The sequence below is a fragment of the Coregonus lavaretus genome (genome assembly GCF_964263955.1).
Source record: "Coregonus lavaretus genome assembly, chromosome: 18".
Taxonomy (NCBI): Eukaryota; Metazoa; Chordata; class Actinopteri; order Salmoniformes; family Salmonidae; genus Coregonus; species Coregonus lavaretus.
This window is the reverse complement of record NC_140005.1, coordinates 22,467,538-22,480,874: the sequence shown is the minus strand read 5'-3', so window position 1 is coordinate 22,480,874 and position 13,337 is coordinate 22,467,538. Positions and strand designations below refer to the sequence as shown.

The window sequence follows — 13,337 nt, the reverse complement described above, 5'->3', positions numbered from 1 at the left end:
CAAGACAGTAACTTACTGCTGTGGAAAAATAGGAAAGAGTATCTGACACTCATTATATTATATTTAAGGCTGCTTACCAGATAACTCTCCAATTGAGGAACTTGTCTGTCTGCCTGCAGCAATTTAGCATAGAGTGCAATCTTAATTCTAAATGTACAGTCTTCTTTATTTGCATACAATGTAGTGACAATAAAGATTTTTCTCAAGCATCATGCAAGGTCATGATGATGACGTCTGTCCCCTCCAACCTCCTACGCTCCACCCCCTGGCCGTCAATCATTATGACGTAGATCATTTCGCGCACCTTGTTTCGTTGCTTTGGTCACTGCAGCTAGTGCTGGTAAGTATCAACATAAATGTATTAGCTGTCATTACTAGTTAGGTTGTTAGCTTCAACTTTGCTTGATATATTGCAACAACAAGCATTACAACTCTTGTTTAGCAAGATGACCATGGACGACTTCCAATTTATGGACAGCTTCAAGCACATCACATTGACCCTCAAGACTGCGACTTCCCTTTGTATTGTTCAGCAGATCAATGCCAATAAAACGGTGATTTTAGAGGAAGTTAAGAAAAAATGAGTGCACTGACTTACATTATCTTGAAAATAGTTGTTGTTCAGTGTTTCACATGCTCATATTTTTGCTGAGAAATCTGCACGGTAGCTGATCACGATCAGCTCAGCTAACTTGCCAGCTAGTTGGCTACTAGTAGCAAGCTCACTACAGTAGCTACTGTAGCCAGCAGAAGCTGCAGCCTGGTCGTCAATAGTTACCACAGACACAAAGTCATAAACTCCGCCTATTTCAAACATGTATCTTCTTATAATGTGATTTTAAACCTAACCTTAACCCCAACCTTAACCACACTGCTAACCTTATGCCTAACCTTAAATTAAGACCAAAAAACGATATAGCCAATTTTGACTTTGTGGCTGCGGTAAGTAGTGATAACCCTGCATCCTGGCAAGCTGTTCACGTGTGCCAGTTACTGCCCTGTGCTGCCAGTGTGTATTGCATAACATTTGTAATCTGCAATGTATGAGTCTAATCTGTTTCAGTTGTGGATGTCAAGAATGGAAGGAATTAAACTATTTTCTGGACATGAAATTCTGAATGGTAGGTGGCCTAAATCATGGAAACATGCACTTTATTTCTGTCATTATTACTAGCTAGCTATTCAAATTGAATATAATAATCTCTGGTCATCTGCTATGTAACTACTAGTTTTTCAGTGAAATTCCCAAATGTAACAAAGACTGACCGTGAGTAAGTAGCTAGTATGTCCGATATTGACATAACATTAGTTGATCTTTCACCCATAATGATAACTATGGACAGTGGTGTAAAGTACTTAAGTAAAAATACTTTAAAGTACTACTTAAGTAGTTTTTTGGGGTATCTGCACTTTACTTTACTATTTATATTTTTTACAACTTTTACTTCACTACATTCCTAAAGAAAGCAATGTACTTTATACCCCATACATTGTCCCTGACACCCAAAAGTAATTGTTACATTTTGAATGTAACAATTAATCGGTGTAGAGTATTTATTACTCCCTGCAGGGCGGTCCCGAGTTGGTTTATCCGGTCGTCCTGTCCGCGGACGCGCTCCTCGAACGACTCGGGTGCTGCTGCTGCTCCTGCTGATTCCATCGATAATGGTGTGTAATTCTGTCAGTGTGAAATGTGGATGTGGTGCAAGAATCAGGCGCAGGAAACAGAGGCTTCGTCCAACAGGCTTTAGTAAATACACAAAAAAACAAACGGGCCTCAACAAGAGCCCGGAAGGCAAACACGAAAATTACGCACACAACGCGTAAAACTCTACTCGCCAAAATAGCGCGCACAACAAGTGCGGAAACTCTCTCCTCTCCAATGGAGGAAACAAACACTGCACCTCTGACCGGTGAACAATTACACACAACACAAGACTCAAACAACGAGAACTTATAGGACACATAATAAGCACAAAACAGAAACAGGTGTACCAATAAGACAAAACCAAACAACCATCGAAAACATACAACGGTGGCAGCTAGTACTCCGGGGACGACGACCGCCGAAGCCTGCCCGAACAAGGAGGAGGAGCAGCCTCGGCCGAAACCGTGACAGTAACCCCCCCTTGACGCGCGGCTCCAGCCGTGCACCGACCCCGGCCTCGGGGACGACCAGGAGGACGCGGAGCAGGGCGCGTGGGGTGACCACGGTGGAACTCAGTCAGAAGAGACAGGTCTAAAATGTCCCTCCTCGGCACCCAGCACCGTTCCTCCGGACCGTACCCCTCCCACTCCACGAGATATTGGAGACCCCCCATCCGACGTCTCGAATCCAAGATGGACCGAACAGTGTACGCCGGAGCCCCCTCGATGTCCAGTGGGGGCGGAGGAGTCTCTCCTATCTCACAGTCCTGGAGTGGACCAGCTACCACCGGCCTGAGAAGAGACACATAGAACGAGGGGTTAACATGATAATCAATAGGCAGTTGTAACCTGTAACACACCTCGTTCAACCTCCTCAGGACTTTAAAAGGCCCCACAAACCGCCGACCCAGCTTCCGGCAGGGCAGGCGGAGGGGTAGGTTTGTGGTCGAGAGCCAGACTCGATCTACAGGTGCGTACACCGGCCCCTCACTGCGGTGGAGATCGGCGCTCGCCTTGTGTCGACGGATGGCCCGCTGCAGATGGACGTGTGCAGCGTCCCACGTCTCCTCCGAGCGCCGCACCCACTCATCCACCTCAGGGGCCTCAATCTGGCTCTGATGCCATGGTGCCAGAACCGGCTGGTAACCTAACACACATTGGAAAGGGGTTAGGTTGGTGGAGGAGTGGCGGAGAGAGTTCTGTGCCATCTCTGCCCAGGGGACATACCTCGCCCACTCCTCCGGCCGGCCCTGGCAATACGACCTCAGAAACCTACCCACATCCTGGTTGACACGTTCGACCTGCCCATTGCTCTCCGGGTGGTACCCCGAGGTAAGGCTCACGAGACCCCCAAACGCTCCATGAACGCTCTCCAGACTCGGGAGGTAAACTGGGGACTTCGATCAGACACTATATCCTCGGGTACCCCGTAATGCCGGAAGACGTGGGTGAATAGTGCCTCAGCGGCCTGTAGGGCAGTAGGGAGACCCGGCATGGGAAGGAGACGACAGGCCTTCGAGAAGCGATCCACAACGACCAGGATGGTGGTATTCCCCTGTGAGGGGGGAAGGTCTGTAACAAAGTCCACCGAGAGGTGAGACCAGGGTCGTTGTGGAATGGGCAGGGGTTGTAACTTTCAGGAGGAGACATAAACCCTCACATCCCTGGCTAACGTTGGCCACCAGTACTTCGTGCTAAGGCAGTGCACTGTCCGGCCAATCCCTGGATGCCCAGAGGAGGGTGACGTGTGAGCCCAATAAATAAGTCGATCCCGAACCTCAAGCGGAACGTACGTCCGACCCACAGGACACTGTGGAGGGCTAGGGTCGGTACGCAACGCCCGCTCGATTTCAGCATCGACCTCCCACACCACCGGTGCCACCAGACAAGACCTCGGTAGTATGGGAGTGGGCTCAACGGACCTCTCCTCTGTGTCATACCGCCGAGACAGGGCGTCTGCCTTTCCGTTCTGGGACCCAGGGATGTACGTGATCTTAAATATGAACCGGGCTAGAAACATGGTCCACCGAGCCTGGCGAGGATTCAGTCTCCTAGCTGCCCGAATGTATTCCAGGTTACGGTGGTCAGTCAAAATGAGGAAAGGGTGTTGAGCCCCCTCAAGCCAATGCCTCCACACCTTTAGGGCCTGTACCACGGCTAACAGCTCCCTGTCCCCCACGTCATAATTTCGCTCCGCCGGGCTGAGCTTCTTAGTGTAAAAAGCACAGGGGCGGAGTTTAGGTGGCGTGCCGGACCGTTGCGATAGAACGGCCCCTATACCGGCTTCTGACGCGTCCACCTCCACCTGGAATGGTAAAGCGGGATCCGGATGCGCCAGCACCGGAGCCGAAGTAAACAGGTCCTTCAGTTTCCCAAAAGCCCTGTCCTCCTCAGCTGACCACTGCAAGCGCACCGGACCCCCCCTTCAGAAGGGACGTTATGGGAGCTGCCACCTGTCCAAAACCCCGGATAAACCTCCGGTAGTAATTCGCAAAGCCCAAGAACTGCTGCACCTCTTTAACCGTGGTTGGGGTTTGCCAATTACGCACGGCTGACACACGGTCAACCTCCATCTTCACCCCTGACGCGGACAACTGATAACCCAAAAAGGAGACAGACTCCTGGAAGAACAGACATTTCTCTGCCTTGACATACAGGTCGTGCTCCAACAGCCTCCTCAACACTCGGCGCACCAGGGCTACATGCTCGGCTCGGGTAGAAGTGTACACCAGAATATCGTCTATGTACACGACCACTCCTTGCCCCTGCATGTCCCGGAAAATCTCATCCACAAAGGATTGGAAGACTGAAGGAGCATTCATTAACCCGTATGGCATGACGAGATACTCGTAATGACCCGAGGTGGTACTAAATGCTGTCTTCCATTCATCGCCCTCCCTAATGCGCACCAAGTTGTAGGCGCTCCTGAGGTCCAATTTTGTGAAGAACCGCGCTCCGTGTAATGACTCCGTCATAGTCGCAATCAGAGGGAGTGGATTACTTTATTTCACAGTAATCTGATTGAGACCACGGTAATCAATACACGGGCGCAAACCTCCATCTTTTTTCTTCACAAAAAAGAAGCTCGAGGACGCAGGGGAAGTGGAGGGCCGTATGTATCCCTGTCTCAGAGACTCGGCTATGTATGTCTCCATAGCCCTCTTCTCCTCTTGAGACAAAGGATACACATGGCTCCATGGAAGCGCAGCTCCTGCCTGGAGGTCTATCGCACAATCCTCCTGTCTATGAGGTGGCAATCGCGCCGCCCTCGCCTTGCTAAACACGAGTGCTAAATCCTCATACTCAGGGGGAACGTGCATTGCGGGCACTTGGTTTGGACTCTCCACTGAGGTCGCTCCCACGGAAACACCCAGACATCGCCCCATACACTGGGCAGACCACTCCTTAAGAGCCCTCTGTTGCCACGAAATAGAGGGATTATGGGTAATCAACCAGGGAAGCCCCAGCACCACCGGATACGCAGGAGAGTCGATCAGATATAGCTGAATAGTCTCCTCATGACCCCCCTGCGTCTTCATCCTAAGTGGCGCCGTGACCTCCCTAATCAACCCCGATCCCAACGGGCGGCTATCTAGAGCATGTACAGGGAAGGGAGCATTGACAGGAAGGAGAGGAATCCCTAACTCTACACAAAACTTCCGATCAACAAAGTTCCCAGCTGCGCCTGAATCTACTAGCGCCTTATGCTGGGACCGAGGTGCAACCTGTGGAAAACTGACAGGTATAGTTAGGTGCACAACAGAGAGCTCTGGGTAAGTGGGGCACCTACTCACCTGGAATGACTCCCCAGTGCGTGGCCTGTTGTCTCTTCCCCCTGGAGACCCTCCCCAGCACCTAGCCGCAGTGTGTCCTCCACGGCCACAGTTGGTGCAGGGGACGGCCCCCCTTGGACTCCTTCTCCTCCTTTCTCTAGCGCCAGCACCTCCGAGCTCCATAGGACTCGGCTCGGAGGCGCTGGAGGGTGGAATGGACGGCCCCCACTCGGGACGTCCGCGGGTGGCCAGCAGGGTGTCGAGGCGTATGGCCATGTCCACCAACTGGTCAAACGAGAGGTTGGTGTCCCTGCAAGCCAGCTCACGGCGGACGTCCTCCCGTAGGCTGCACCGAAAGTGGTCAATGAGGGCCCGCTCATTCCACCCTGCATCTGCCGCTAGAGTCCGGAACTCCAAGGCAAACTCCTGGGCGCTCCTCTTCCCCTGCCGGAGGTAGAATAGACGCTCCCCCGCCGCTTTCCCCTCAGGTGGATGGTCGAACACAGCCCTGAAGCGGCGGGAGAACTCCGCGTAGGTGATCGTTGCGGCGTCTATCCCCTTCCACTCGGCGTTGGCCCACTCCAACGCCTTGCCGGTGAGACAGGAGATGAGGGCGGAAACGCTCTCGTGTCCCGAGGGCGCCGGGTGTACAGTGGCTAGGTAGAGTTCTACCTGTAAGAGGAAACCCTGACACCCGGCAGCGGTACCATCATACGCCCTCGGGAGCGAGAGCCGAATCCCACTGGGTTCTGGAGCCTGGACAGGCGGACTGGCCGATGGTGGGGGTGAGGTAGGTGGAGGTGTGGGTATCCCACTGGTCTCCCATCGGTGTAGAGTATTTATTACTCCCTGCAGGGCGGTCCCGAGTTGGTTTATCCGGTCGTCCTGTCCGCGGACGCGCTCCTCGAACGACTCGGGTGCTGCTGCTGCTCCTGCTGATTCCATCGATAATGGTGTGTAATTCTGTCAGTGTGAAATGTGGATGTGGTGCAAGAATCAGGCGCAGGAAACAGAGGCTTCGTCCAACAGGCTTTAGTAAATACACAAAAAAACAAACGGGCCTCAACAAGAGCCCGGAAGGCAAACACGAAAATTACGCACACAACGCGTTAAACTCTACTCGCCAAAATAGCGCGCACAACAAGTGCGGAAACTCTCTCCTCTCCAATGGAGGAAACAAACACTGCACCTCTGACCGGTGAACAATTACACTCAACACAAGACTCAAACAACGAGAACTTATAGGACACATAATAAGCACAAAACAGAAACAGGTGTACCAATAAGACAAAACCAAACAACCATCGAAACATACAACGGTGGCAGCTAGTACTCCGGGGACGACGACCGCCGAAGCCTGCCCGAACAAGGAGGAGGAGCAGCCTCGGCCGAAACTGTGACACTCAAGTACGACAATTGAGTACTTTTTCCAACACTGACCATGGAATCATTCTTTGTAAGTGTCCATCTTTTGACTTTGTGTCACGGTTTCGGCCGAGGCTGCTCCTCCTCCTTGTTCGGGCAGGCTTCGGCGGTCGTCGTCCCCGGAGTACTAGCTACCACAGTTCGATGTTTCATGTTTGTTTGGTTTTGTCTGTTTGTACACCTGTCCCTTGTTAGTGTTTGATTTTGTTTCCTATTTAGTTATCGTGTGTTGGGTCAGGTGTTATGTGTGATTGTTATGTCAGCTGTTGCTGTTGATGGGTTTTCTCTCTCGTGTTGTTTGTGTCGAGAGTCCGCACTGCGTGCGCCTTTTCTTGTTTTTACGCACTGTTGTGTGTGTGCGTAATTTGTTCATGCCTCCCGGTTGGGTTGGCTATTCACCTGTTTGGAGTTACTATTTTGGATTACTAAAGTCTGTTGACGAACACCCTTGTTCCTGCGCTTGATTCCCTGCACCACATCCACACTCAGCGTTCTGACACTTTGCTCACGTATAAATTATGTTTTACAATAGTTGACTTTGCTCACGTATAAATTAATGTCTCATTAGTATTGCATGCAATAATGCAAGAAACTGACCCTGTATTCAATCTGTGGCACAGATAACTCTAGTGACCACAGACCTGAAGGTCACCTGACTGTGGCAGAGTTTCAGCCTTACAGGAAGAGTCTCATACTGAGTTAGTTGACCTCATGTTTTATACTCTATTGTACACATTTAGCTAATTGAAGCCATAGGTTTGCATCATTAGCTTTTTTCATTAGGTAGCTAGCTATATGATCTATGTATGTAGCTCAACAAATAGATGTCTACCTTCCTCAGATGATGAAATTGATGAGAGCCATGTCAACTTTGTGGTCATTGATGAGTTCCATGAGAAATGTAGTCCTGCTGTGAGTACCTAACCCTCACAATTAGGGTTTCATTTCACTTCGCCCCCTGTGTGTACGGTTCCCATTACATAGCCTATTGGCATACAGACGTGGATAACATCTCTGACGAAAATGAAGCTGTAATGAGTCTAAGGAGGTGTGTGCCCTGTGTCCTGTCCTGTGGGTGTATGGAGTGATCTCTAGTACCTTGCTTGGTCATGCTATCTCCACAATAGGTGATGCACATCCGGAAGCAGCAGGTGATCGGGATAGGAGCTGACGGGGACGGGACGTTCCTGCATGAGAGACTCTGTTGGCTGCAGGTGAGGAAAGAGATACAGAGCTCTAAGTAATACTACCTAGGCTTTTTGATATGAATATGTTCATCATTTTCTATTTTTCATTATCTATTACTTTTCATGAATGGAAATTTGAACTGCTGAACTATATCCAATCTCCTTTGTAGATTGCCACTAAGAACAAGGTGTACCTCTTTGACATCCTGTTGCTTGGAGCCCGGGCCTTCAAGAACAGCCTGTCCATGATCCTGGAAAATAACCACATATTAAAGGTGAGTAATGTAGACAGGAGATTATTATATTAATCCATTTTACTTCTACCTCATGTAATTTCACCTCTGTCGGTGTATGTATCTTATTCAGGTCACCCATGACTGCCGGAGGATTGCCAGATGTCTGATGGCTCAGTTTGGAGTAAATCTCACAAACGTCTTTGACACGCAGGTAGTGTACTGTAGAAAATGTATGATCCTAGAGTGTGCAGCCGAAGCTTTGTTGTCGTTCTATGAATGGATTCTTACTGCCCTGTAGGCATCATACCAAGTATTACCCTCCCAGCCTTATCACTGTGATGTGTTTGGGTTATTTCTCCATAGTTGGCAGATATCCTGTGCTTCTGCAGAGAGACAGGTGGCTTCCTGCCAGACAGGGTCAGTACTCTACAGGAAGTGGTGATCCTACATCTGAAGATGCCCTCATCATGACTCTCCTCTCTCAAGATCAAGTGTCTGCTCACCAAGGTACATAACCCTAAAGCAGGGAACATAGCACAACAGTATGGATGTGGTCTGTGTGTGTCTGTGTGTGTATCTGCATTTCAAGACTTGTTACTGTGTGTGTCTGTACTATACCTGTAGGAGGACAAAGAGGTGTGGTACGTGTGTCCCTGCTCTGCGTCCCTGCTGAAGGTCATGGCCCTGTCGGTGATCCATCTGCAGCCTCTGAGGCTGGTGCTGCTGTATGCCCTCATGGCTGACTACACAGGCCTGGTGGACTCCTACCTTAGCTGCAGCCGTGAGGAACCTGTCCACATGCAGAACATTGGCTCTGTGAGCAAATGAGCTACACACACATGACCCAACACACAACCACCCAGATAAATAAAGTACTTACATCCTCAAACATCCAGAGTCACTTACTCATTACTGTACATATGACAAATGGCAATGTTGACGGAAAACATTGTAATAGTAGAGAATATTTAGTGAATAGATCTCAATGACAGTAATTATCTGAGATATAAATGTCCCAGTGTGTTGAGATGATATAGAAGCTTATGTACTGCTGTGTGTATCTGTCTACAGAGCAGTGTTCTGGAGCTGCCTAGGGAGCTGCAGGAGTTGGAGCACATGCGGCAGGAGTGGGCCATCGACCATCACCCTGTCATAGAGCAGGGCCTGCTGGAGCGCTCCAACCCCAGACCCCTACCCCCATCACAGGATGGGCAGGGCCAGAACACAGACACCCAAAGACAACCTGACCCCCCTGTCCCCACAGCAGGGCTGCAGGCCCGAGCAGAGACCCCCCGTCCCAGCAATACCCCGTGGGCATCTGACCTCCATGCTATGCCCAGTGCCCTGACCCCAGAGGTCCAGCAGAGCTCCAGGAAACAGCCCTCTGGAGTCGTCAGCCCAGCGGCTCCATCAGGATCAGGAGCATCAGGACTCATGGAGATAGTGGTGGACACAATGGCAGGCAGAGGGAGGTCTCTGATGAAAGACCCAGCACCACCAACCCTCCCTGTCTTCCCTTGCCTTCCCTACTTGCCTTCCTCTCCCTGGGAAGAGGCCTGGCTCTCCCGATACCAGCGGCCCAGGTCCCCAAGGAGAGCCCCAGGGTCCTGAAGACCCAGGCCCAAGACTCAGTACAGCGAGCTGTTCCCCAGTACAGTACAGCGAGCTGTTCCCCAGCAGGCCAGCATGCTGCCCCTCCTCCTGCCAGGCCTGAAAACATCCCTGGTGCAGGGAGAGGCCTCTTCATCCAGAAACCCCAAGGTCTCACCTCTCCTCTGTCTCTCCTTCAGTTCCTTTAGAAAGACTTAAGAGGACCACCTGTGATTATGAAGGGTTGGTTGAAAAATGTATGCACTCACTAACTGTAAGTCGCTCTGGATAGGAGCGTCTGCTAAATGACTAAAATGTAAAATGTAAATGTAAATGAAATTACTTTTGTAATTGTTTATCCTACAAAGACCACTAGATGGCAGTGTCGATTTTGTTTGCAATTTAAATTGTATCAACAACAGTGTTTCAGTTAAATAGTTTTCTATTTCAAATGGAAAAACAACAGTAGATTCACATAAAATTAAAATTGGATGAGTGATATTTTGATAATTCTGTATCATGGTATTTAGTTTATCTTGTGTGCAGTGGTTCATTTGAGTTTGTATTTTTTTGTTTATTCAAATTGCTGTTCAAGACTTGTTACAAATGTAAATGAAACACCAGTTCAGTACTCTGCTTATTGTGATTCTGTCTTTCTCTCTTTCTGGCCTGATTTGCGTGAGTAATGGTACATTCTGAATCTGTCAAGTGCAGTCATTTCAAAGTCATTTCACTTGGTAATGAGGTCCTCAGCGTACAGTGATATTCTGCTGGGTTACAGCCCGATAATGTCCAACTAATTTCTTTGATAAGACTATATGCAGTGGTACTAGACCCATCAATGCATACCAGCCTTCTAGGAAGACAATGTATTCAGCACTGGCAGAATTATCATTTTAAATGTTTCGTCAAAGGAAACCTCATGATCAGTTAATTGTGGAAATAAAACTAATTCTCATTGTGCTATTGACACTTTTTTCTCCTCAAAAGTCAAATGGGAAGTTGTGTTAGAACATGTTAGAACAAAACACCCAATAGCTAAATGCATTTAGCTTATGATGATTCATTGCCTAAAAACCTGGCTTCTTGGCTGCTATTAATTGAGGCTGAAAGCAGAGGAAAGCATTGATGGATTTGCTGTTAATTTAGGAAAAACATTGTTTCTGGAAGGTTCCTTTGATTACAGATGACTGGAAAACAATTAGAGTTGGCAAGGAATGAATGCAGGACGTTGACATTATTAAATTGATATTGCCTGTCTGCAGCACTAATCACTCAAGAAGTTCAGATGGTAATGATCACAAGTACCCAACACCTGCCATGTTTTACACAGCAAAACAAAGCCTTGTCTTATCAATCTACTATCGGTTTCCTGAATAAGGATCCTGCAATGAGGATATTACACAGATGTTCCACAAACAGCCTCTTTGAATAAATTTTCAGAGGTTTGGAACAAAACAGGATATTAAGACAAAACAATGTGTTCAAACAGCAGCAGGGCGCACGGTACAAATGGGGCCCACATTAATCACATCTTATTTCCATGGTTATCTAGATATAGCAGCTTGGGCCTGTGCCAGGACCCCTCATTGAAAGCATGAAACAGATAAAGTAGGCTTTTAATTAACTAGGAGGGAGCAGAGCACAAAGACCCATCTCTCTTAGCAACCGCTCCTCCTCAGCTTCTGCTAGGGACTGGATGGATAGATCCTGGATCCTTCTCATATGCTTCACCTCCTAGCCTCCTAGGCCTTTAGATCGTCTTTTAGATATAAGAATCACCTTTATTCGCCAAGTACATTTACACATACCCAGAATTTGCCTTAGTGAGAAAGTGCTGCCAGCAAGCAATAAACAATATACAGAATACATCCTCATAGACATCATACAGAATATACAATATCACAGTCTTGTTTCAAGTAATGTGACTGAAAATACAATTCCAATCAATTTAGCATTGAAACACTGACAGTGGCTGTAAATGCAGGAGGGTGCTCTAAGGGTTACTCAAGGCTCTCTTCCCTGTTGGGCTGTGTCAGCAGTCTGTATATATGAAGTGTACCGTATTTGGTTGGCAGAAATCACATGGCCCAGTCCATTGTGTGCCACACTCTTCCTGTTCCTGAAATTACCTGTCTGTCATTGCCTTTGGTCATAAAACACTCAACATTCCCATTGTTTATCCATCATTTTCTATAATACCTGATGATGGGGATGTAGATTTGCAGGGTATGACTAAACACTCTCACACATTCTAGTAGTTTTGTAGGCTATATTGTTACAGTAATGGTCATGCTCTCCCCAGTCTCTGTGTCTTGCTAACGTGAAGACAGAAAGGGGTGCAGTAGGAGAGAGGTCTAACAAAGGGCTATAGAGGGCAGGGACCTGTCATTGACAGGTAGAGAGGGATCTTATTTTAGAGGACACTGCATTTCCTGTCCGTCACAATAATGCATTATGAGCTCCACTTCCTGTTTCTCAGGCCTGGGAGGAAGGAACTACCGCTTGTCACACGGTAGTCATGGCTTCCTACCTCCTCCCCCCGGCCCCTAACTTCAGACAGTCTCTTTCCTTCTGAGGGGAGATGACTACACCTTGAACATTGCAGCAGGATGTGTATGGTTACTTTTAGTGTCAGGTCGAGAAGGTAGGACACAGACATAAACATAAACTTTAGAAATACCCGCTGTGTTTATTGGTTACAAGAAATTGTTGTTTCCATGTTGTGCCTCTTCACCGGAGGAACGTGGAGTGGAGGTCTACTGTTTGCTCATCGTGTCTAAATGTGGGTCAGAAACAAACAATTCCTTCCACAGTTAAATAAATAACAACCACACAATGAACTCCTTCATACAGTTACTGTATGCTTTATCCACACTATAAACTCAATACACAACCTTCAAAACAGCTAATCTTAATAGAATGTGAATTGATTACATAATATAAAATAAAATTAATATTATCCAACAGGAATAATGTTTCCTACAACATCTCTAGGTCTTATAAAGTATATTATATTTTCCCAATAACACCTCCACTAAACAGACATTCACTATGGGCCAGATTCCGACTTAACGAAATTAGGCCTTTCTTACTCATTGCTTTCCTATACACTTCTCAGTAGTTGGTATTCAGACTTACCTTATGAAGGTGCGTAATGGGCTTTGCAGGCGTGGTTCCCTTGCGTGGCTGAATAAATGTAATTCTGGAAACCATGTGTTTGATGTATTTGATACCATTCCACCAATTCCGCTCCAGACATTAACACGAGCCCGTTCTCCCCAATTAAGGTGCCTCCAACCTCATGTGGTTTTCAGTACAATTATCTTAAGCCATCCCTTTAAATACAGTGTACCTTTAATTAGAATTTTGTCTACAGACGAGAATACATTGAGAGAACGGGTTCAGAAAATAGGGATCAATGAAAGAATGCCATCTATGCATATTCGTCTTCGTTTCAGCACCAACTGGTACATTTA

The 13,337-nt window shown here is 47.9% G+C and overlaps 1 pseudogene across 1 annotated transcript; it reads left to right on the top strand.

Moving 5' to 3' along the window:
• The first annotated feature begins 446 nt into the window (after window positions 1–446).
• On the top strand, window positions 447–10,077 carry LOC311145351 (piRNA biogenesis protein EXD1-like; annotated as a pseudogene). Its single transcript has 9 exons — window positions 447–569; window positions 7,435–7,547; window positions 7,670–7,757; window positions 7,973–8,059; window positions 8,203–8,307; window positions 8,399–8,479; window positions 8,632–8,775; window positions 8,893–9,084; window positions 9,340–10,077.
• The last annotated feature ends 3,260 nt before the right edge of the window (window positions 10,078–13,337 follow it).